Here is a 26272-nt window from a genome sequence, read left to right on the forward strand (position 1 = left end):
GCTATTTGCCTCAGGCAGCAAACTGCCTTGATCTGCTCCTGGTTGGGCAACCTCAGCCTGGGCAGAGCCAGGTTTTCTTAACCTCGGTTGGTGAATTATTTTCTATTGGTTTACTTGATTTTTTGGGGGGGGGGGCTTTGGCTACGCCCGTGGCCCTCAGCACACTTGGGGTCACTCTAACCCTCGCCCCCCACGGCCTCCCCAGGCCGCTTCTCCTAGACGGCGAGCTCCGGAGGCCACCCAGAGTGCGGGTGGGCTTGGGCTCCTAACCCGTGTCTTTCAGTCGCGTCTGCATTGCCACCTCAGGTTAGGACCAGCCTCTTTGCGCCCTCTCGCGCGCCCCGGCGTGTGCCCAGATGCGCGGGCGGTGTGTGTGCGTACACACCCAAATAATAATAATAATAATTAATAATCATCTGAAACTCCATGCCGGGTTTTCCACGCCGCTTTGGCACTGCAGGCAGCATGCTGTGAGAACTGCGCTCGCGAGGGGCTCCGTCGAAAACCTCACACAGGGCTCAACTTACCCTCCTCCTGTTGCTAAAGATCCCATTTGGAAAAAAAGAGGAGGAAAAAAGCCAACAGCTCCAAAACTTTGAAAAAGGAGGGGCGGGAGGAGGGGGAAGCCACCCAAAAGCTTTGCCGAGGAGGAGGAGAGGCGTGGAGTGGGTGGCGGCGCGGGGGGGGGGGGAATCTTTCTTCCCTCCCCATCCCCTCCCGACAAGTCTGCGTGGTCCCGAGCAAAGCCCTCCTTCCCGAGACAGCAGCGCCGACGCAGCGGCTGATTGGCTCCATGTGCGAAAGCTCAAGAAAGCATCGGGAAAGTTTTGAAAGAAAATCAAAACTTCCTGCTTCAAGGTGGTCCCGGGCTGCAGTCCGGAGAGCCGAATCTTTCTAACGCGTGCTGCGTGATGTGCGCGCGCGCGCGCCGGGAGAGCAGCACCCCACGTCGCACTTTGGAGCAGCTTTAAAGCTACTCTTGTTATTGTGGGCATTTTTTTTAATAAAAAAAAGTAATTGTAAAACAAACCAAAGAAAAGCGAAAGAAGTGAAATCAAGATGTGGAAAATTTGGGGAATTTGGTGAAAGGCTACAGCGATCTCTGCTGCTGGGTTTTTTGTGCTTTTTGAAAAGCGTTCTCCCTCCTCTAGCCCGCTGGATGTTGCTCTTTTGGGAAGAAAAGACGACAGGAAAGTTGAGATTTCGGAACCAGGTCCAGATTTTGGAAGTGGAATCCTCCGTAATAAAGAAGACAAGGATCTCCGGATTTCTAATGACTCTCTAACAATACCAGCCCCGGTCTTTGAAAGGTATGCTCTTTTTTTCTCTCCCCTGTCTCCAACTTGAAACTGATAAAAAAAGTAAAAATACTCGTTCCCCCTTACGAAATTCTTGACATTGCGTGCAGATTTTGCCTTCCAAATGGTCGTAGCGTTTGTGACAAAGAAAAAAAGAAATGATGGGGGGGGAGAGAAGCAGTAGAGATTTTATTTTTTTCTGAATCGATAATGAGTGCACAGTGGCAGGAATTGTTAATCACCCTCAAAATAACTTTAGAAGGGTTATCTGCAGGGAAGGAGCTTGTGTGAAATCTCATCTTCAAAAGTGTTCCCATTTGAGGAGAGCTGTGCAGCAACTTCCTAACTTGTAACTTTTGCGCAGTTGGTTAAAGGAATTGTGGATTCTTCTCATTCCTTACCAACCAAATGAAAACAAAAATTGTAAGTTTGCTCTCCGTCGGCCCCCCCAATATCTCACCTTTTCTGACATATTTTGGCCCAACAAGCCAACAGCAGTCATCCATTATCTTCATCCAAATTCCTGGAACTGGTTCAGATCCAATTAAAATTTGAGGCAGAATCAACTTTACAAATATGACAAATTGTTAGGAAGAGATTATGCCCATCGTCCAAATGGAGCCTTTTCTCTGGGTTTCTTCATTGTAATTGTATTTACTTTTCACACCTCAGTGGTTAAGTGGAGGTTGCAGGATCAGGCACTTGGGAGTATCTGGGGGCTCCATGTGTGTATAAGAGGGATGGTGGCACTTCTGTTAAAACTTTTCCTCAAGCAGGCAGGCAAACTTCAAAGGCTTTGAGGGGGCTTGCTGCAGTTGTTTAAATTAAATTATTAACATCAGGGTGGATTTCCCCACCAGCTGGAGTAAATCAAGACAGCCCTCTTGTTGTGTGGCATTTGGTATCATTGACATCCTTTTGTAATGCTTTTAGGCCACAGCTTTGAGAAATGATACAGGAGTACATAGCATTTAATAGATTGACAAAAGGGCCCAAATATTAGATCTTTAAGCCGTTTCCACAAGTGACACTTAAAATCCGTCAAACATTCTGGATCTGGTAACATAGCATATGGTTTTACGGCAGAGATTTTCAACTTTTTGAGCCCACGGCTCCCTTGCCCAACTACATTCTTGCTGTGGGGCTCAGGAGCCCAGTTATGTCCCCCCTTGTCTGCAGAGCTGGCAGCCCCTCACCCCTTTTCGAACACCCTCCCTTGTGGAGTGTCCCCACAGCCTCCTCCCTCCTCCCCTCTCCTTGGGAGTTCTCTGGGCAGCAGCCCAGCCCTTGTCTCTGAGCTGCCCCCCACCTGCCTGGACTCCCACTTGTCTGTCCACTCCCAGCAGGTTGGATGGGCTCCTCCACCCACTTTCTCGCCTGCTCTGAGGCCACCTCAGCTCCTGGCACCCAGCACCCCCTGGCCAGCCCCAGAGGCACCATTTGCCTGGGGAGCTTGTAGCCAGGGAGGCAGAGGCACAAGAGGGCATCAGACGAGGGAGGGAAGGAATGAGGGGCAGAGGCCAGGGTTGCCTGCAGTACCCCTGACTATCAGTCAAGACACCCCAAGGTGTCACGGCACACTGGTTGAAAACCATTGCTTTATGGTAACATAAGCCCACATTTGCCAGGAATATATCTACATCTTAAAATTTACTTCTTGTACACTTTCTATCCCATGTTAAACTTGTAGCCTATTCTGGATTGAATGGCATTTGTAAGATTTAACCTGGTTTCAACCATGTTTTCCCTTCACACCTCCTGACTGAAGAGAATTGTCTATTGGTGAAAGGGTTTGGGTTAGTCACCAAACAATCCTCACAGCCTCCAAGCCACTCTGAAGGAAGCCATGATGCCTAAACTGGTTTAAATGTGTAGTGCAGATGTGCCCTTATATGTCACCTTGTGGAAAGGCCCTTAATGAATGGGGAAACCTTGGTTACCCCAGTTTTGTGGAGCCAGTCCATTATTCTCTTCAGAATAGCAGTTTGGAGGAATCCAGATCCTCCCTCCTGCCCACCCCCCCCCCCTCAGCAAAAAGGAAAAAAGGAACCCCCGAGCGTGACTCATCTCTAACATTCTGTGACACAACAGAGAAAAGAAGAGAAACAAAGCCCTCCGTGACAAGCTTGGAAAAATAATTAAGAATCCATTTCCCTTGTCTGCTGAAATCGGCAGCTGGAATGACCTGTGTGGACTTGTTGAACTGCTAAAGGAGATTCGGTTGCTGGGGATGCCTCTTGACTTTGCAGCTCAGATTAACAACAATCTGCCTTGGGTGATGGATGGAGGGGGGAGTGTGAAAGGCATGGGGCTCTTCTGAGCACTGAAGGGGGAAAGTGGGGGGCGGGAGTGGGGAAGAGGTCTTGTGGAAGTTTCTTGCCTCCTGGAAAAATCCACTCAGGGTTTTGTAACAGAGATGCTGGCTGCAAGGTTTGGACACACAAGGAGAGAAAGCTGAGATCAGAGTGAGTTTGCTGCTTGCAAATTGTTTGGTGAAGGCTGTGGGCGAACATCTGGCCGAGGACTGAGGAGTAGGACGAGTTAGCTGTTGATGCTTCACGCTCCAAATCTGTGCTTCAGACGGCGCAGGCACGGCCAAGCGTCAGCTCACAGCAGCTTTATGTGAACCCTGGTGGCTCTACCAAATTGTAATCAAGGCGTGGTAAAACATTTTGCTCATAGTTCCACTTGTTTGGGAAAGAAGCAACAAGACTTTAGCATATTTCAGATTCTGTTTGTTGTATCACCATCTCAGGCAGGTTCTGGAAAAGCAAAGTTCTGCTGCCAGTGCACTGCATGATGGGCCCTTTCTGGAAGCTCCCCCCTCCCCGATCTTTCACAGTAGGGCAGCGATGGGGAATTGGTGGCCTTCCGGATGTTGTTGGACTACAACTGCATGATTTATGACCATTGGCCACACTGGTTGGCGGAGTTGAGACCTGGAGTCCAGCAACAGCTTTCCCATCTACACAGCATGGGAAACTGACATGAAAAGTGTATGGATGAACCTGTGACTTCTCAGAAGTCTGGATTGGAAAGTTGCTCTGTAACACGTAAATAGACGTCTTCTGCCCTTGCAGTTGTTAGTATTGTAAAGGTTGCTAACATTTGTTAGCAGAGGTTACCATAAAGAGCTATGGACTGACCTTTTGAAAACTGGACAACGCTAATCTTTTGTACATTGTAGGCATCTGCATATTCAGCAGCTGTCTCCTGTTTCTTCTGTTAGGCTTGGTTACTGCAGACCATCACAGGATATATCTAACCACTGAGACCACAACTTATTACTGAAATACTGTGCAACAGGAATGTTCCCAATATGTAGACTATAGGACTTCTCACTGTAAAATTTAACATAAAAGTTGTTGTTCTTGTTATTTTTACTATTATTTTACATCCATCTATCCAAGCTGGAAGCCTGTACATGGAAGCCCTGCATCAGTTTGGAGTCTGTTTAGTCTGTGTAGGAGTTAGCATCAGATTTTCAGATTGATGGTGTGCCAGCCTTTAGTTCCCATCTGCCAGGGGTCAGTTTGTCCCTTGTAAATGTTTCCTCTTCCTTCACTGTCTTCTCCACTGTTGAAACGTAGCGGCTGGTGTTCATTACAGTTAAACTTCATAAAGTGCTGTATGCATTGATGTTGCTACAGACATGAATAATGTTCAGCTATCCAGTGAAGGACTTTAGGTTTTTCCTCTGACAATCCAGCCATATGTTCCTACAGTTTCCCCCATCTCTGTTCTCCTGCACCACTTAATGGTTCTGTCTTCAAAGTCTTCCTTCAAAGTCTTCCAAACCCTAACCCTAACCCTATATAGACCTTTTAGCCGCTACGTGTAGCTTCCTACCCTGTTCCCCATTCATGCGTTCTTCGCTGATGCATTTTAGCCACGCTGTCTGTGAAGAGATGCCCTTGCCCACCACTTCAGCCTGAGACTGAGTGGAAAGTATTTGTTTGTTTGTTTGTTGCATTCATATTCCCACTTTTTTTCTCTAAGAAACTCCTCATTGAATCCCCACAACAACCCTGTAGTGAGGTAGGTTAGGCTGAGAGTCGATGCCTGGCTTGAGGTCACTCAGCGAGCTTCATGGTCAAGTGGAGATTTGAACCCTGGTCTCTCAGGTCCTGGGACGCGGGTGGCGCTGTGGGTTAAACCACAGAGCCTAGGGCTTGCCGATCAGAAGGTCAGCAGTTCGAATCCCCGCGACAGAGTGAGCTCCCGTTGCTCGGTCCCAGCTCCTGCCCACCTAGCAGTTCGAAAGCACGTCAAAGTGCAAGTAGATAAATAGATACCGCTCCGGCGGGAAGGTAAACGGCGTTTCCATGTGCTGCTCTGGTTCGCCAGAAGCGGCTTAGTCATGCTGGCCACATGACCCGGAAGCTGTACGCCGGCTCCCTTGGCCAATAAAGCAAGATGAGCACCGCAACCCCAGAGTCGGCCACGACTGGACCTAATGGTCAGGGGTCCCTTTACCTTTACCTTTACCTCCCAGGTCCTAGTCCAGCATTCTGATCCAAGGGTCAGCAAAATTTTTTAGCAGGGGGCCGGTCCACTGTCCCTCAGACCTTGTGGAGGGCTGGACTATATTTTGAAAAAAAATAATGAATGAATTCCTATGCCCCACAAACAACCCAGATATGCATTTTAAATAAAACGACACATTCTACTCATGGAAAAACACGCTGATTCCTGGACCATCTGCGGGCTGGATTGAGAAGGCGATTGGGCCGTGTCTGGCCCCCGGGCCTTAGTGTGCCTACCCATGCTCTAATCACTACGCCACATTGGCTCTTGGGTCATGAACCCACATTCTGAGCTCCCATCTTGGGGGGTTGGCACACCCAGCCAGCATTCCCAGGGCTGAGGGCTGGGGAAGCAAGTGGGAGGGTGACAGGGAACTTTGGGTGTTATCTGGGAACCACCGCCCTCGGCCGGCTGCTGCACCAGGCAGGCAGCGTCCTTTGGGGTGAGGCTGAAAAATTCACAGGCCCCGGGCAGCTTCCCAGATTCAGGGCCTAAACTGATTATTCCATGGGACAGAAGCGCTGCAGGATCACTCCACCTAGGGAGCTCTGCTACCCATCCCCTGAGTTGACTTCCAGGTGCCCTCTCTCCTTGAAGCCAGTTTCCCAAGTGAGTTGTCAGAAAGGAAAGAATTCAGCCCCAAAGGCTTAGCTTGCTGAATAAGTGATTCAGGGACTTTTATGAAAAGTGCAGGCTTCTTCCATCTTTGCTGGAGGGGTGTGCCGCCTGCAGAAGATGGATTAAAAGCACACATGCACACCCATCTCTGAATTTTAATTTTCTAGGCCTGGGATGAGGAACCTGTGCTCTTCCAGAGGTGGTTGGACTTCAGCTCCCCTGACGCTTAGCTATACTGGCTAGAGCTGGTGCCCTTGGCTATGCCCATATCTTTATGCCTCTTTATGGGACCACTTAAAGTACCACTATTCTTGCACCAAGGATTGCAGTCTGTCACCCACCAACTATAGTTTTCAACTAAACAATCCCCCCATCCAATTAAACATTGCAGAATGTCTGCCATATACCCTAGTTGTTGATTATCCAATGGCCTGACTTGCACTGGCTTTTGAGCAAGTGTATGTGTGTGAATAAATTGACCATAACTGCTACCTTTAAAAATAACCCCCCCACCCCCAAATATCTATTAAACATTCTTACATCTCATTTAAATGGACCTTGGTTCATTTTGAAGGGCTGCAACTCAAAAATATTTAGCACTACTGTATTTACTATTTGGGTAGGAAGTTACTGAGAGATGATGGTTGGAAGTGTGTGTGTGTGTGTGTGTGTGTGTGTGTGTGTGTACACAAAAAAATTATGCATTTCCCACAAATTTCTTATATACATCATACATTGCCCATCACATATCACTTACCTTAGGACTTCCCAGTCCATCTCTCCATGGCATTCTATGCAACCCTTGTTCTGCTGCATATCCTGTTGTACCACCCTATTTTATCTCATGTGTTTCCTTTATTTAATACTAACTGCAGCTCATATGGCTACTCCTACTTGCAGGTTAAATTGAGTATTATATCTCTCGAGATATACTCCAAAAGACTTCCACTCCTTTCTTATCTGTGTTTCACCTTTGTTTCTTATAATTCTGTATATTCTATCAATTTATTTTGCCATATTTCTTTTGTTGGTATTTCTTTTTCTTGACATTTTTTCACCTAAACTATTGTAGCCGCAGCTGTTGCATATAAGAGGTTGAGTGCCTTCTTTGGAATATCATCACTTACTATCCCTAGTAGAAAGGCCTCAGGTTTTTTGGGAAATGATCTTTTAAAATTCTATGTGAATCATTTCCCAGTACTCTCTAGCATATTTACATGACCACCACATGTGCATCAGGGGCGCATTCTACCTTTTGACACTTCCAGCATAACATGGACCCTTTTTAATAAATTGTTACCAGTTTGTTGGGTGTCAAGTACCACCTGTACACCATCTTTCGTAATTTTTTCTTGATAACAGGCTAAGATATTCATAGTTACAGGTAGGTAGCTGTGTTGGTCTGCCGTAGTCGAAACAAAATAAAAAAATTCCTTCCAGTAGCACCTTAGAGACCAAGTAAGTTTGTTATTGGTATGAGCTTTTGTGTGCTACTGGAAGGAATTTTTTTATTTTGTCTGAGAAATTCATAGTTTCCCCACATAATTTCTCCCAGGCAGACATTTATATATTATAACCAACATCTATTACCCATCTGGTCATTGTCACCTTTGCCATCTCGTCTTTGGTCCCCCACTCCAATAACAGTTTGTATATTTTAGAGATGAGTTTATCATCATTTCCTATTACACGTTTTTCAGATTCTGAACTAGTATAGTGGTACCTTAGTTCCCGAATGGCTTAGTTGTCGAACAAATAGGCTCCTGAATGTCGCAAACCCAGGAGTGTTCCAGTTTGCGAACGCTTTTCAGAAGCTGAACATCTGACGTGGCTTCCGCTTGACGTGGCTCCTGCAGCCAATCAGAAGCCGCAGTCGAATGGACTCCCGGAACGGATTAAGTTCAAGAACCAAGGTACCAGTGTATATTATTCTACATGAAGATGCACGTTAACAAATTTCTCTTAAAATCAGCCCCAAAAGGCAAAATAGGTACAGGTACAGGGGTTCTTTCTGGTAAATTATCTAATCTCAGATTAGTAGACAGATTGGAATTTAGCTATCTACCAGATCTCACACTTCTCTGAATGTACTTGGTAGTGGTAAACCAAGAACAAACCTCCTCGTTTGCCTGTAGTGAAACAAACTGCAAGTCTGGGTTCAGACATAACTAAACCATGCCTTAGGCATGGACAGTGCAGCAGTGGCAGCGGCAGCAGGAGAAGGACCTGGGGAGGAAAGCAGCAGCGTTGATCTTTGCTCTGGGATCCACACTTTTGCTCATCCATGCCAAGCCATGGTTTAATTTAGTGTTATATCCAAACTGGATCTTTGTATGCTTAAGGACTAGAAAGCGACTTTGAGGAGTATTGCTCAGAGACTTCAATGCAGGTGGGGGTGCCTTTCTTTTCCTGACTATTAAGAAAGGGTCTTAATTAAAAAATTGTCCACTTTTCCACATTTTCCCTAGAGCACACAGTGTCTGCTAGAAAGGTAACTTTCTGCAAAAAACTGGAGACTTGGAGTAGCTCAGCTTTTTCTGGGTTTTCAGATGGATTTTTCAGAGCAGTATGCAACTTGAAGTTTTCATTGCAGGCATCAAGCTGAATGAACAGTATTATTAAAGGGCAGAGGAGGGCCAGTTTTGTATTTTTATATATACGTATTTCCCCACCATGAAAGTAGGGAATGGGTTTTCTGCCTCAGAGTACCGTTGGCCATCTCTGTTGTGTTGTGATCTCTTATTTGCTAGCTTTTACAATAGGTGTTACTTCCACTTACAGTGAGGTGTTTTGTGGCTTTTTAGCTTTGTTTTGTTTTCGTTTTCAATGTTAGATTGCTACAGATACTTTACTATGGACCACCTTAAGAGAGGAGTTCCTTTTGGGTAACTAACTGGTATGTAAATATTATAGTGTGACCTGAGAATCAAACTGTGTTTATGACTGAAAAAAGGGAGATATTGTAGATACGTCCTGAGAGTAAACATGTAGCCTCATGGGCAGCTATGTGAAGGCAAAGTCAGAATAGTTTGGCTTGGCTGGGAAAGTTCACCTGCATTCCAGGTCCAGACTAACATGGCTGCCAGACCTCATATCAAACCAGCATTGATCACATCAATGCAAGTGATCACATCACATCAAACCTGGGGAAGGAGTTACTTTTACATCTAACTTATGAAGAGTCTATCAGCTCATGGTTGAAAACTATGGCCCCAAAAGTCTCCTCAGTTGGTCTTTCACCATCCTTTTTACATCATCCGGGCTATGATATTGCCCTTAAATCCCTGAGGCAGAGGTTATGATAGTCCACACAGTGGTCTTCGCTCTAGATCCTATGTAACCTGTCGACTGTTTGCATTTGGAATCCACTATGGCCATTTTATTTCATGAATCTGTCTGTACCTAACTATCGCCGATTGTTCACCAAAGCTAGACCAAATGTATTTCCATCAGAAGTACTAAATGGCAGACTGTCTGATGTACCCTATCAGAATAGGCTCTGCTTATGCTCTCAGGGTGTCAACTTTATGAAGCAGATCCTACTGCACTGTGAGTAGTTCAGACAAGCAAGGGATCAATTAATTAAACCCCTATTGGTAAACTTAACTGGAAAATCCGAAACCTTCCACCTTAAATACCTCATTAGAGATATGTCAAATGATACTACCCTGGCCGTAGCTAAGTTCCTCTTGGAAGTATTAAGAAACAGAAACCTACATGCTCTGGATGAAACATAGCGACCGCCTTGGAACCCTTTCCCTGCATTTCTGTTTTATTTTGCTTTTGAAAATGTTTTTGTGGGTCTTTGGACAGAAATAAAGAATGTGTAAGTAGGGAGGGAGCAGGTCCACACAAGTCTACAGTGTGATTTTACGATCCACAAGATGAGGAAGCCCATTAGGTTACCTTATTTACTCGAATGTAATGCACAACTTTTTTGGCCAAATTATGTCGTGAAAATTAGGGGGCGCATTACATTGGATGGCACATTACATTTGAATAAACACTTGAATTCACTGAGGTGATGAGAGGAAAGTCTGCCATCTGGCGAGTTAAAAAGGCTCTTAAGAAGTGGCCGGTGTGTCGGTGGCGGACTGAGTGTGCCATCCTCCTCTAGCCCCCTCTCTTTGCTCTGAACGCCTGGCCACACAGTTCAAGCGGCTCTTGCAGGGATGATCTCCCTGAAAGCAGGTAAGGGAGGCTGGCTGGCTGGCCAGCAAATGGTCACAGGCAGAGTCACCCTCCCTGCGCGCATGGCAGCCATGGAGAAGCTGATGAAGGCCTTAGAGTCCCTCCATTCTTTCCAGCAGCAACAGGGGCCTGTTGAGTAGGGTTAGCCAATGTGGTGGTTTCCAGATATTGTTGGACTTGCCAGTCCCAGCCACCAAGGCCAGTGGTAAAGGATGCTGGGAATGGTACTCCCAACAATACCTGGAAGCCACCACATTGACTGCCCATGGACTAGAATGTGAAGTGAGTGTTTGGTCTTAATTCAACCTCAAAAAGGCATTTTTAAACATACATACAGTGGTACCTCGGGTTACATTACGCTTCAGGTTACATATGCTTCAGATTACAGACTCCGCTAACCCAGAAATAGTACCTCGGGTTAAGAACGTTGCTTCAGGAACAGAACAGAAATCGTGCAGTGGTGCAATGGCAGCAGTGGGAGGCCCCATTAGCTAAAGTGGTGCTTCAGGTTAAGAATAGTTTCAGGTTAAGAATGGACCTCCGGAACGAATTAAGTACGTAACCAGAGGTATCACTGTACTTGTAAGCAAACATACACAAATGAAAAAGGATTAGGGCAGGATTCTCATCTTACTGGGGGAGAATCTACAATCTTGGAAAAGGCATGGAAGGAAGAGTTACAAAACAAGAAAAGGAATTGGGAAGAGCTGGCTAGTTTGTATTTGATCTTTGCATTAGGGAATGGGTTATCATTTGAGGCCTGAGGACACAGGTGGCGAACCATCACCTTCCAGATGTTGCTAGACTACAACTTCCATCATCTCTGACCATGTGCCCATGCTGGCTGGGGTTGATAGGAGCTAGAGTGCAGAACATCTTGCTGGTGGGGCACCAGGATAGCCACCCTCTGCATTAGGATATTGGACACTTTTAATTTATGGGGCTTGACCAGGATTGCTGCAAGTTTTTTGTTCTGCATCTAGCTGTAGAAAGGAAATATATTTTAATAAGGACAGGAAACCTGTGATTTTACCACCATATAGGCTGCTTGTCCATTAACTGCTCCCGTGTTCCTTAAGGTGGGGGGAACTAACCTTTGCTTCTTCCAAATGTTGGACTACAACTCCCACCCACCCCAGCCAGCATGGCCAGTGGTTGGGGGCGGGATAGGAGCTGCTGTTCAACAACATCTGGAAGGCCAGAGATTAACTACTCTTGCTTTAACGTATTGACATCTGAGGCCCCGGAGCAAGGAAAAGGGTGGAAGTAGTAGAAAGGACTTCGTAATAAGAAAAATGCTGCCTCAGCCAGTTGTTTCAAAACAGCCCAGCCGCCCTCACTCTTCCCTGTATGGGAAGCTCATCTGCTTTGATGAGGAGAGAGTCCCGTAGTCTGTCTGATTTCCAAGCCAAGGCCTGGCAGCCATAGCAGTGGATGCCAAGCTCCTGTGTTTTCAGGGCTAATGTGGGCCCTGATAGTTCCATTCAGGGCCCCTCCTCTTCTTCTTCCCCTGGCCTTTGCATGGGGCAGCTTACAGAGCCCACTCTGTGCCCAGGGCATGTTTGTTTATTTGTGTGCTTGGGTCTGCTGGCGTTTGCCAGTTGGCTTGGGGAAGGCCTTGGAGAAGGTGGGCGGAGATGTGTGCGTGTTTGTGTGTTTGTGTGTTATGAGCACAGCTGGAAAGTAGGGATGAAGCCAGTGCAGGTCAGCTGGCTATCTTGCACTATTTGTGTGCAATGGAAGCCTGAAACATACACACACACTGCTCTTTTTTGCTATGTTCTCCAATAGGGATGGATAGTTCTGTCAGTTTTGGTTTTCTCAGTTTTTCATTTTTCCAGTCTTGAATTCTGTTCTCCACTTTTCAGCAGCAATCTGGAGGGGGAAAGAGGTTGTTGTTGTTTTTTTAAGATCCTCATGAAAGTTCAACTTTTTAGTGCTAATTACTTCTATTTTATTTATTTTTTTGCAATTTTGCTGATTATTTATTTCCGCCTCTATGAGCCCAAGGCAAGTAAAAAATGCAAGTTAAACTTGCATAACTTAACATATAAGCTGCTGTGTTCTGGCACCATGTAAACTGAGCTTGAATTACCCCTCCATCTTTTTGAAACTTTATTCAGGAGAGGAGGGGAAATGTCTACTCTTCTGCCGGTCATTAATCACCCTGAATGTGCGAAACAGTGATTGAAACATTGAGGAGGATAGCCACTCATCATCAGAATGCTCTGTGATAATACAAACTTTAAGTAACAAACATTTTTTTTCTTTATTAGGAGTTAAAAGAAAGGCTTTCTTTTAGTCTTCCCAATAACATTTAAAGAGTGGAATGGTTATTCTTGTCTGTGGTGTTAAGAAAACACAATGGATTAATTAATCCCGAATAAAAGGCATGGATTAGTGTGATGGCTCTTGTAAGCCTAAAAACTGAGAGAAATCTTCTGGTACCCATTATGAGCATTTTCACAGAAGAGACTTAAAGTGGCTCTTGATTTAATTGTGTTTGTAACCTGAGTGTGAAACCCATGCTGGCCAGAATGCATATATGTGTTACAAATGCCTTTCCTGAGGTTTGTCTCCCACATTTTAAACACCCAGCTGATGATATAAATACAGTGCGAGAGGCTCAAAGATAATTTAAAATTTAGAGTTGTGTCTGAGGGCATGCAGTAAACCAGGGGGGGCCAACTGCCAAGGGACTGCGATCTACTCAAAGAGTTAAAAACTAAAAACTGGCAGTGATCTACCCCCTTTTTGGGGGTTCAGGTTTTTTTAAGATGCAGGGGGGAAATGTGTTTTTTTTTTTAGGGGAGCCAGTGATCTACTGCAGGCGTCCAATGATCTACCAGTAGATCACGATCTACCTGTTGGACGTGCCTGCAGTAAACTAGTGCTTTTCAAACGGCACTTTGACAAAACTTTGGGTTCCCTTTGAAACTCACAATCAAGTTCACAATCAAATAATGCTGTGGCTTTCAAACTCTCCTTCAGGGAACATTTTCCAGATTAAACTATCCATAGAGCACAGAGCAAAGGAGTACCAGCAGAGACAGACAAGCTGCTGTTAGGAAGTTTCCCTTATTGATCTTTTCACTAGAGCAGGGATGAGGAAATCAGGAGCCTTCAAATGTTGTCATCAGGGCTCACCCAGACTTGCTTTTTTGCCACATTTCTAGGCACGGGTCTGAGCTCCATGTCTGAGCACTTTTTTTTTCTTTTGGCCTCACTGCTTTTCATGTGAAAACCACTGAATCGGAGTAAACGGCAACCTGCAGAAAACCCTAATTTCCAGATGTTCCAATTTAGCACCAAAGAACGGGTTTTCCTGGGGGAAACTGTGGCCTCCCCTCCAAAAAAAGTGCTCGGATCCTGACCAGCAAAGCACAAACCTGTGCCTAGAAAGCGTGGGGCAAAAGTTAAGTGTGGATGAGGCCTCAGACTCTGCCTTCCATCAACTGCCCTCAGCTCCCAGGGCCAGTAGTCAGGATTGATGAGAGTTCTGGGCCACAATCTCTGGAGGGCAACAATTTTCCCATCCCTCATCGAAAGCATTCAGTGCTAGATCTAAATCTGCACATGATTGTGAATTTTTATTTATTCCTTATTCATCATCCATAATATAAATGTGCTGTTGTGAAAGACCCGTCATCTTGTGTACATAAAGGCATTTTGTACATCAGAAGCATACTTTGTGGCTGGCATATGTGACCATTTCCACATGATGTTATGCGGCAAAGGGCTTAGTGTTGACTCTCCAGTGAAGCTATACCTTGCTCAGCAATGCACCTAGCAGACCATGCCATCACTGATCTCTGGAAATGGGTTTGTTACCTGTGAGATCAGTAAACAACGCTTATTGCTGCTTTACTGAAGATGCAGTACTTGCTATTATCCAGTAACCCACATATTGCCTTGCTATAGGGAACATGGGAATCTTTTATCTCACCGTTCCTCCAAGGCAGTGGTTCTCAAAGGGTGTGACACATCACACTGGTGTGGCAGGAGAGGATGGCAAGTGGGGAGGGAATATTTGTAATTTCAGAGCCTTTGTCTATGACCTTTGAGAATTCTTGGAGAACAGGTGAGGTCCCTGCAGACTGCAAATGTTGTCTCCATCTTCAAAGGGGGGGGGGGAGAAGACCCAGGTAACTACTGATGGGTGTGTTTGACATGGATACCACGGAAGGTCCTAGAGCAGATAATTCAGCAGTTGGTCTGGCTTTAGCTGAGATTCTGGCACTGAAGGGAATTGGACTAGATGACCCCTGGGTCCCTTCCAACTCTAAGATTCTATGATTCTATGAAATCAAGTGCTGCTAGTAGTTGTTTCTGTTTTCCAATGCATTTCTTATCACCTAAAAATTTGGTGTGGTGCAAACAAATTTTTATTCTCAAAAGTGTGGCCCAGAGAAAAAAGTTTGAAAACCACTGCTCCGGGGAGCTTCACATGGAATAGCTTGTTCTTTCCCCCACCTCGTTTCATTTCCACAACAACCCTATAAGGTAGGTTAGACTGTGACAGAAGGACTACTCAAGGTCATCCATTGAACTTTATTGCTGTGTGTGGATGTGAAACTTTAAAAATTTAACAGCAATTCCCACAACAGCATACCTCTCAAAGTATGTTGTATTAACACGTTGGACCCAAAAATCTGCTTTCCTGATTTGTAGCCCAACTACATACCTGTAATACATTTATTTTAGGTAACTTTTAGCCACATTTTTCTGAGTACAGTAAAAGATTACAGTGACAGCCAGCAGGTTGCTGTTTTTTCAAGAACGCATAATAGATAAAGCAATTTAGAATCATTGTTAGATTTAATAAAAAAATACTTTTATGTCATGTGCACAGTGGTACCTCGGTTTACATACGCTTCAGGTTACAGACTCAGCTAACCCAGAAATAGTGCTTCAGGTTAACAACTTTGCTTCAGGATGAGAACAGAAATCGTGCTTCGGCGGCACGGCAGCAGCAGGAGGCCCCATTAGCTAAAGTGGTGCTTCAGGTTAAGAACAGTTTCAGGTTAAGAATGGACCTCCGGAACGAATTAAGTACGTAACCAGAGGTACCACTGTATTAGTGTCTGTGCCTGCCTGATTTCATGGTTTCTCCCTGTCTGCTTTCCCAATTTCTGTAGTAAGTGTAAGCTTGCAAGTGAGCACTGTGCCATTAAATGTATATATTTTTACAGTGGCTAGAAAAGTTTTGGTATTGTAGATAGATAGATAGATAGATAGATAGATAGATAGATAGATAGATAGATATGGCAGCCCCGAGAAAATGCCTTCTTAAGAAGCCAAAAGGCCAGCAGCAATGGAGCAAGGCAAGCCCTCAGTTAGTAAGAAAGCCACAACGTTCCATAATGTGGATAGACTGCAGAGAAGGCCTGTCCTGTAAAGGATAGAATATGGACCAGTGCTTCCCTCCTAGATCTGACAGGATGGGGAGGTAGAGGGGGCTGCAGTCAAGACAAGTGAACAGTATGCAGCTGTGCCCAGTGGCCCTGGAACTCTCCCTTTCAATTGGTTCACACCCCTCATTTATACACACATGTGAAATTTCGCAAAATCAAACGCTCACATGTCCAGGCAAGATTGGAAGAAGCCCAAGTGCTTAATTTTCTCAAGGGAAAGGCACCAGTGCTAAAGCATGTCTGGAAGTTGCGCCTTTTGATCCAAAAGGACACCAATGCCACTGGTGTGTGACTCACTCAAGGTTGGAATACAATCTGCATGTATAATGCCCTGACCCCACTACTTGAAGGCTAATACCTTAAACAACCTTTTTATTCTCCATTTCACTCCAAGGGCTCATCCATACCTGCTTGTCCCATGCCTAGAAACACAGGTCCAAGCAGTATTTCCCTTGATCCGCTCTTTTCCCAGGGAAAATCTGCTCTTTGGCTCCAAGTGCTTATCTACACTTACCTTTCCTCCCCTTTTCCCAGGCAAGGTCCATGCTTTAAAGCTCTGTGTTTGAGAGCTGTGGTTTTTTTTGTCTTTTGCCCTGGAGCTTTCCCCACAAAACTCTGCTCTTTAAAGCTCAATTGGAGCAAATGGCAATCTGTGGGCAACCCGAACTGCCATTTGCTCCTATTGTGCGCTAAGGAGTGGGTTTCTGTGGGCAAAGCTCCAGGGCAAAAACCCAAAACAAGCAAATGCTCAGACACAGAGCAAAGAACGGAGCTGTGCCTGCAAATAGCAGGGCAAAAGGTAAGTGTAGATAAGCCCTAAAACAGAACAAACATCAGTCCGGAGGAAACCCAAATTGCCATTTGCTCCGACTGAGCACTAAAGAGCAGTTTTCCCCAGGGAAAAGCAGTGGGACCAGAGGAAGTGCAGATAAGCCCCAAGTCACTTCTCTTTTTGTCCCATGTCCTTTAGCGCTGTGGTGAGCAGACAATAGGCTTGCAGGGTCTACTTTGTTTTTTTACTAGGACTCCTAGAATATCCACCAACTGGAGCCAGGTACAAAAGACATGCACTTAAAAGTAAAGGATCCTGAGCCCATGTATTTGTTCTGAGTGCCAAAACTAAACTGAGTTCACAAACTGAGTCCACACAAAAATAAGCTCCTGTGATTTTTACCGTATGCCAGCTTTCTTTATTCAGCAGTGTAATGTGTGAGTGTGTGTGTAGGCTGTGCATGATTTATTTTGTTGTTGGCTAATCAATTGGGAGCCAGAAATCCTTGCCAAATCACCTGGTGATCTACCACCCCAGCTTTAGATTATGAGTCTGTAGGTAAGGCTCTGTTCATCTTATTCCTGTGTGACGCCTGGGATATATTAAGTGCTTTTATGAATAATAAATGGTGATGATAGGACAACAAAGAAACATAACAATAGGGCCCTGAGTAAAGGCCGTCTCCCTCATTCTCTGGTTCCTCATCCTTAGATGAACTTCTACATCTGGAGACCATGAAGCCTTGTTCTCACAAACAGCCGATGAAGTGGCAACCTGTGTCACGACTGTGCCCTGCAGGCTGAAGTTGACTGCATTTACTTTGTTGCAGAATAAAGATGTTTAAAAACCCGAACACAGATAAAACTGATAGAACCCTTCTCCCTAACACCTAGTTTCTATACTTGAGGCGGGGCAGGGAGAATCAGAATTGCATATGAACCCCATCCTGTAGCCTAGAATGGTTCAAGCAGAACACAAGAAGTCTGCTGTTTGTGAAAACTAGGCCTAACAGTCTCCAACCCTGAAACAGGTTTGGACCCAGAGAGTTGGCAACTGCAGCTCTGAGGCTTCTCTGAGAGGGGGTAATTTGCAAGGGATAAGCAGAGGGAGCAAGAGGGGATGTCTAATCATTCTTCTGAGCACTGGTTTCCCCCTGAAATGCATACCCTCCAACATTTCTCCAATGAAAACAGGGAAGTCCTACGCCTGCCACATGTTCAACTATTTCCACTTCTGCCAGGATTCCAGGCCTCTCTTTGCCTCACCAATGTGGAACCCAAGGTTTTGAGTTCAAGGAAAAACAACACTGAGGGTCTTCCACTCCTTCACTGCATATTGCCGCTGCTGGGAACATACAAAGCACCCTCCTGGATTGGACCAGAGGTGCAGCATCCTGTTCCCACAGTGGCCAACCAAATGCCTCTGGGAATCCCACAGAGAAGACATTCTCCTGGTCATGCTCCACAGCAGCTAGAATTCAGAGGCTTACTGTACTGCGGATGCTGTGGAATGCAGGAGCAGCAAGTGCACTAATGTTACCTGTAAGGTAAAGGTAAAGGGTCCCCTGACCGTTAGGTCCAGTCGTGACCAACTCTGGGGTTGCGGCACTCATCTCATTGGCCAAGGGAGCCGGCATACAGCTTCCGGGTCACGTGGCCAGCATGACTAAGCCGCTTCTGGCGAACCAGAGCAGCACACGGAAACACCGTTTACTTTCCCGCCGGAGCGGTACCTATTTATCTACTTGCACTTTGACGTGCTTTTGAACTAGGTTGGCAGGAGCAGGGACTGAGCAACGGGCGCTCACCCCGTCACGGGGATTTGAACCGCCAACCTTCTGATTGGCAAGCCCTAGGCTCTGTGGTTTAACCCACAGCACCACCCGCGTCCCTATTGTTACCTGTAGCCAGAGTGTATAATGTTCACTTTGGTCTTTGAGGCAGATGGACTCCAGTAAAGCCTGCGAGGGTGGTCTAGTGCCATAGCTTTTAAAGTATGTGGCAGGCAGTACCTACCTAAGGGGGTTAGGTGGGAAAGATTCTGCTTTATCATGTCTCCTAGTCCAGTTTTCCTGTATGCGTTGAGCCAAGATTCACCTGACCTCTCACGATTGATGCAGCCCAGGTGCCTGTTTGGGAAGCCAAGGGTTCATTCTCATAGGGTATCCAGTTGTGATATCCACCAGCTCCAAAAGTCGGGAAGAAGGGATGCGTTATGAAGACTTGCTGTCTACAAGGTTTGAGAAACTCTGGATATGCTACTAGTATGTCCCACTCTTGCACCTGCAACTTGAGTAACTAGGAAATGGCACTGCTGAGTGGTGAAGATCATAATTCTTTCGCTCAGAAGCCTCCTGATCACATCACAACTCAGTTCTGAACTCACTGGGTGGCCTTAGGCAAGGCACAGCGGCCTCACCCTGCTACCTGCAATTAAGATTGACAGATCTCTCGGACTGACCTGAAGTTTTGGAGTTGTAGCCTCCTCCTCCTCCGAGACTGAGTCCTCCGGAAAAGGGCGAAACCTCAGGAGGCAGGCCAGGCAGGCTGTCTTTTGCAGGGCTTACCTTCAGCTCTCTTAAAATCATAGAATTGTAGAGTTAGGAGGGACTTTAAGGGTCATCTAATCCAATCTCCTTCAAGACATGAATCTTTTGCCCAACGTGGGGCTCTAACCACAACCCTGAGATTAAGAGTCTTGTGCTCGACTGACTGAGCTTGTCCATTCTAATGTTTAAAACTCCCTTTTGCCCCTTGTCCCCTTTCAATGGACTTCTTTGCAGTGCACCAACTCGGGAGGGACACGGGAAGGTTGACATCATGGTGGTGTGTGATGTTACAATGTCATGCGTGACGCCCATATCTAAGCAGTCTGGAACTGGCTAAACATTGTAGGGCCTTCATCCTGGCTCAATGCTGTGCTCTCCCCTCTGCTCTCCTCTCATGTCCCTGTGACTCTGGCCAAACACATGCTTATTTTATAGGGATTTATGCTTTGACCTTCTTCTGCCAACGATCCAGAAATATACTGGATGCTCTGATCAGTTTCTTGCCACTCAGTTGCTCCTTGATAAAAATCCTGGTATAACATACAAGGTGGCCAAATTTTGTCCAGCAGAATATGACATATAACAATTAGCACCCAGAAATAGTATAATCTATAATATATCAACCGATGCCACAAATGACTAATGAAGGTTGCCAAAAAATGTTTACTAGTAACTTCTGCATAAGTTATTTCCATTACTTGCATATTAACCTACCATCTTCCCAGTCATTTCATGCATGTCATTAAGCCATGGCTTATTCGCTTAGAGCAGGGGTAGGCAACCTAAGGCCCGGGGGCTGGATGCGGCCCAATCGCCTTCTCAATCCGGCCCGCAGACAGTCCAGGAATCAGCGTGTTTTTACATGAGTAGAATGTGTAATTTATTTAAAATGCATCTCTGGGTTATTTGTGGGGCATAGGAATTTGTTTATTTCCCCCCCAAAATATAGTCTGGCCCACCACATGGTCGGAGGGACGGTGGACCGGCCCACGGCTGAAAAAGGTTGCTGACCCCTGCCTTAGACTTATCATGCCATGGCTGATTCCCTTAGACTGTCCACAAAATAAAGCAGTAGGAGCTCAGCCCACCGGGCTGTCTATTCCACATGCATGTTTGGGGTACTCTCATTTTCGTACTCATCATGAAATACTGCCCCTCAATGAGGCCAAACTTAGATTCACAAAATGTTTAGGGGAATGCGTCCCCCTGCATCCCCCCAGGAAAAAAGCACTGCTGCTACAGATGAACACAGCTACTGTCCTGGAGGTCCCTCCCTCAGGCGTATTTTTCTGGGGCTTCGCAACAGGACGGTGATGCCTTACTGACAGGTTCCCCAAGGCTGAGTCTGTCTCAGAAGATTCTGCTCTGGAAATGTCTTGTTATTTCCGTGTCTGCAAACTGGAAAGTTGGACCTAGCATGTGGGAAAGAGCCAGGGTGGTGGAGTGTCAGACCAGACCTGGGGAGACCCAGGTTCAAATCCTCGCCCAGCCATGTAGCTTACGACGACCCTGAGCTAGTTGTTATCTCCCTCAACCCAACCTAACTTATAGGGTTATTGTGAGGATAAAAGGAGTGAGGGATAACCTTGAGATCTGTCAGTCTGCCCAAATACCACTTGTGCTGAAGAATGGGATAAAAATCACTTCTATAAATTAAATAAATAAAAATAGCATGGAGCCCTATGTTGGGCCAGTGGATTTTATTCTTCATTCTTTTTCATGCATTGGGGTGTCTTTATAATTCACCCTCCCTTTCTCCTCTCTATTTGTTGTGTTTGATGGGTGATTCCAAATCAGATGGTTGTTTGCCCATTTGTTGCATTTGATGGGAGCTGTTGGAAAAATGACTGGTAACTGTCAAGAACTGCAGCTACAGGTGACATCAACCCCCTGCTAGGCTCTCCTGATTTCCAGGGGTATATTAAAAAGAGGCCGAAAGGAGGAATTAGAATAATAGAAACTGTAGAGTTGGAAAGGACCATGAGGGTCATCTAGTCCAGCCCCCTGCAATGCAGGAATCTTTCGCCCACTGTGGGGCTCGAACCCACAACCCTGAGATTAAGAGTCTCACGCTCCACTGACTGAGCTATCTCAGAGAATTATCCCTCATCAAGGTGTGGTGCTGGTGGAGTACTACTTGCTTCCACACAAATCTTGGACATTCCTTGCCCTGTAGTTTCGTTTGCAGGAAGCTCCGTTACACACACCTGGGACATCAATACCTGCATTACCTGTCCCATGCACTCAGCTTGCATGTATCTGCAAGGCAAGCAGTGCTGGGCATAGAGCAGTGCTGTGGGAGTAAACCAGGAATTAAGTGAGCATGTGGTGGTCCGGCACCATATCTTTTTTAAAATAAAAAAAAAATTATTTATTGGATTTTACACATATTTTCCAGCATATCATTCTTTTAAACATCATTTCAAAATCTTTGGCTATCACAGCCTAAGACTTCCTTCAACCTCAACTGATGGTTTTCTAAAATCTTTTCTAATTATGCATTTTGTTACTATAGTTATTGCTATAAATTCAAATCTTAATACCTATTCTTAATTCTTTTCACAATAATTTATATATTACCCCTTACAAAACTTATTTTAACCCTACAAACGATGTCAATTGGTTACAATTGCTTTCCTGGTCCTGCACCATATCATTCCATAGATGTCCTGCCAGAACCAACACAGCCTTGTACTTCAAGTCCATTAAAAATACTGGACTTGGCTGCTGGTTCACTGGGTCCCAGAGCCACTGTCACCTGCTGTCTTTTTGCACAAGACATAGATGCCTGTGTCGTGCCGCTGGCAGGGCTGGGCCTGTCGCAAACAACTTGCAGGCATGTGGGCAGTGATGACTATTATTATGATTATGATTATTATTACTACTGCTACATTTATCTGATGTCCATTATTCTGTGGGCAACAAACAGATTAAGAAACAATTAAAATCACAGTTCCAATGAACCCAGTTAATAACAGCACAAGAAGTTACTTAAAGCAACAGGCAACGCCATCAAATCAGGGACCAACACATCTTCAGCAAGCATCCCATAATCTCAAAGGGCTAAGAAACTACAGTGAAATGCAGAGGTAAATATGTTCAAAATGCAATATTTTAAATGGCCTGAGAAAAGTAAAAGGTGAAAAAGTGGCCCAGTTAAACCCATGACTGACAACCCATTTAAAGTAAGGTCCTCAGAGAGAGCCATACTTTGAAGACAAAATGTCTGTGCACGGGCATTACCTGAATCGTGCCACCACTTTCTCCTCTGTCATCCGAGAGAGCAGAACAGGAAATTATCCTCACCAGCATTCTAGCATTCCCTTTAACTTAGAAAATAATTTCCAAAAACAAACCAAACCAGTGGCCTTTGAAGGTCATTAGGAATGAAGAGCTTTCCCACACTCCCCCCCCCCCCACTGTCTTTCCCCCTAGGAATTTAAGAAGATTGGAGGGGAGCGATGTTCCTGCTAGCGTGACTCCTCACCAGGGAAATAGGGGAAATGTGCTGTTACCCATTCTAGTGATAAAGAAGGAGTCAGAGTGGGGGCTGATGTTGAATTGGCCAAATACTTACTAGGATAGTCCTGCTGAGAGGACAATCCTATATCAGGACTGGCTATCACAGGGATGCCCTGTTTGAAGGAGGCCACTATTTGTGTATAAATTTTCTTTATTGAATTTTGATGAGACCGGAAAAAGAAAAATACGTAAACAAACAGAAATAGACAAACACCATTTATTTCCCCCCCCCCCCATGACAACCCATCACCACTCTCCACCGCTTCCCTCCACCACACCTTGACTTCCATATATTTTCAGTTTGGTACAAAACATTGCAGTCTTTTGGCTTTTGTATTTTAATCTCTTTATAACATGACTTATTAATGATTTCTACTTTACTCTTTTAATCTAAACATATCAGCATATTCTTTTTTGAATAGTGTTTATCCATATATTCTTTGAAGCACTGCCATTCTTGCCTAAGTTTTTGATTTGACTGCATTCTTATGTATGCTGTTAGCTTTGCCATTTCCATAAATTCACTTAATTTATGTAGCCAGTCGTCTTTTGTAGGTATTGTCTCGTTCTTCCATTTGCTGGCAAACACTATCCTGGCAGTTGCTATAGCGTATAGGAAAATTCCTTTCTTTTTCTGGGGTATATCTTTCCCCAGTAGACCTAACAGAAGTGCTTCTGGTTTTAGCATTTTTTTAAAGTTCTTTGTGACTTGTACCCCAATATACCTTAGATTTTCGCAAGTCCACCAGGCGTGGAAAAATGTTTTGAAGGAGGCCACTATTTGAAAGGCAGTCCAGGGCCAAGTCTAGTTTAAAGATCAAGCAGGGAGAGAGCAGAGGCCTTTGAGTTGCCCATCAACAGTGAGCGGCACCTGGGCAGCAGATGGAGGGAGCACAGAGGTCACTGGGTCTCAGTTTTCTCTGCTATGATGAGATGTAATGTACTGCTATTTAAATTATAGCAATTACAGTATTTCTAAATTTGCATGTATACTTATAAATTAGCATGTGCACATTTTTATGCAAATTGCCAAGTGCTTTTGTCCCCTTTTTTTGGTGATGTGGAAGCAGCCACCCTAGGAGATACGTGGATGATTTGTGCATAAGGTTCTCCAAACATTTTCCACTCTTTTTTTCCAGTGCATGTTGGTGTGGAAAGGTCTTTGTGACTATCAAACTGTATGAGAGAACACCATGTTTTGGGGAGGGTTAGGGGAGAAATTTGTTTGCTTTTTTAAAAGAAAGACCCACCAAATTCACACTTCTTAAACTAATACGTGAACACATCTATCTTTCAAAATGTGCATTTCTCCAGATTTTGTAATGCAGTTTTTAAACAATGTGCCCCAAAAATGTGTATATTAGGGGAAAGTGCAGACAAGTAGAAATAAGAAACATAAAATGCCTTATATTAGGAAACATGTCTGCAAACATGCATAGATCAGGTAAAATTGTGTACAAAATGTGAATCTTATGAGATTGCATGTGCATGAAAATGTGTATATTCTTGCAGACTTTTAAAAATAATTTGCAAACTGATGTGGAAATGGGGCAAACTGAATTTGTCTAGACCTCTGCCTTTCCCGCCGCTTTCCTGCTGTTTACCACTGAATCAGAGCAAAGGTCAATTGGGTTTTCTCCAGATTGACCTTTGCTCCAATTTAGCACTAAAGAACAGGTTTTCTGAGAAAAGGTCCATTTTACATACTTGGGACATCAATATCTGCCTAGAAAGCACAGGACAAGTGGAAAGCCACTCGGACCCATGCTCTCTAGGTATGGGACAAGCAAAAGTGTGGACAAGCCCTAAGATTACAAAAATGGGGAAAGAGAATAACCAAAATTGACAAATCGCTAGCCTGCCCTGCCTCTGAATCATTTCATTGTATGTTTATATTAGATGAATCATAGGTGGGCATTCCAGTCCATTGTGTTAAAAGAAACAAGCAAAAATGGGTATTGCTGGTTTTAATGCAGGATTACTAAAAATGTATGGTATTGTATGTGAAAAGTGTCAAGGGGAAAATATTGCTTTAGTGTGTGCGCACAGTTCATCAGCTCCCCACCCATTCTCATTCTGCATTTTCCACATGGTGAGATGAGCAGCCCATTTCTCCTAATTCGTGGTGGCAAGTCATGTTACAGAGCTAGGATACAGTAGTCCTGAAGACACTAGAAAGTCTTGCCTTTATTGGAAACTCACCAGGTGGCCTTTTAGGAAGCTCACCACACTTGGACTGAGCCCAACAAACCTATACTATGGAGATGATAACAATGCTGTCCTGCGTTAGGGGGCTGTTGTAAGAATTACAAAAGAATGCATATGAAGTCCTTGGAAGATCATTATAAAAACCTTAGAAGGCAATTGGAGACAAAATGCTCATTCTTTAATGAACATGTCTTAATTATGTCGAGGTGGTTATGAAGATCGCAGCACCATTGAATTATCATCACCATGTTGCCCGAAAATTGAGCAATTGCTGGGTGGATGAAGCAGGACATTTGATTATGACAATTTTCTTAATTTGCAGCCTAAGCACTTACCCTTCAAATTTGGCCATCTTGCATTTCGAATGTTGTGGAACGAGACTTCAGTGTTTTGTTGAACTGTTGAAATTTCTGTATTTAATTAATGGAGATTTTTGTGGTTCATGAGCAGGAAGGAGATGAAGGATGGCTATTGGCAGACTCAGAGTATTCCCAGGAAACTTCTTGTTGCTCCTTTACCCAGTGTTGCGTCTGGCATAAAAGCTGCTGAGTTGGGGTGGCTGAGGGGAGCCCAGGGTGATAAAATACCTTCCGCCAACCCTGCATTACCTTTGGACTAGCTGAGTTGTGCATGCATTTACATTTTTAGTAAACATGTTCTAAGCTGATTGGAGACCTTTCTGTGTAACAAGAAACTAACAAGTTCAATTGTTAGTCATAGAATCATAGAATCATAGAGTTGGAAGAGACCACAAGGGCCATCGAGTCCAACCCCCTGCCAAGCAGGAAACACCATCAGAGCACTCCTGACATATGGTTGTCAAGCCTCTGCTTAAAGACCTCCAAAGCAGGAGACTCCACCACACTCCTTGGCAGCAAATTCCACTGTCAAACAGCTCTTACTGTCAGGAAGTTCTTCCTAATGTTTAGGTGGAATCTTCTTTCTTGTAGTTTGGATCCATTGCTCCGTGTCCGCTTCTCTGGAGCAGCAGAAAACAACCTTTCTCCCTCCTCTATGTGACATCCTTTTATATATTTGAACATGGCTATCATATCACCCCTTAACCTCCTCTTCTCCAGGCTAAACATGCCCAGCTCCCTTAGCCGTTCCTCATAAGGCATCGTTTCCAGGCCTTTGACCATTTTGGTTGCCCTCCTCTGGACACGTTCCAGTT

The 26272-nt window shown here is 44.9% G+C and overlaps 1 protein-coding gene across 2 annotated transcripts in view; it reads left to right on the forward strand.

Moving 5' to 3' along the window:
• The first annotated feature begins 670 nt into the window (after positions 1–670).
• The window catches only part of GLI1 (GLI family zinc finger 1), a 111077-nt gene continuing 85475 nt past the window's right edge, over positions 671–26272 (forward strand). The window contains exon 1 of one of the 2 annotated variants that reach the window (XM_083486155.1): positions 671–1310. The gene's annotated coding sequence lies outside the window, so the exon portion shown is untranslated. Of the gene's footprint in view, positions 1311–16331; positions 16351–26272 lie in introns of those variants that run through there. The other variant, XM_083486156.1, reaches the window with a different exon arrangement.

This window comes from Podarcis liolepis (genome assembly GCF_965112155.1).
Source record: "Podarcis liolepis genome assembly, chromosome: 2".
Taxonomy (NCBI): Eukaryota; Metazoa; Chordata; class Lepidosauria; order Squamata; family Lacertidae; genus Podarcis; species Podarcis liolepis.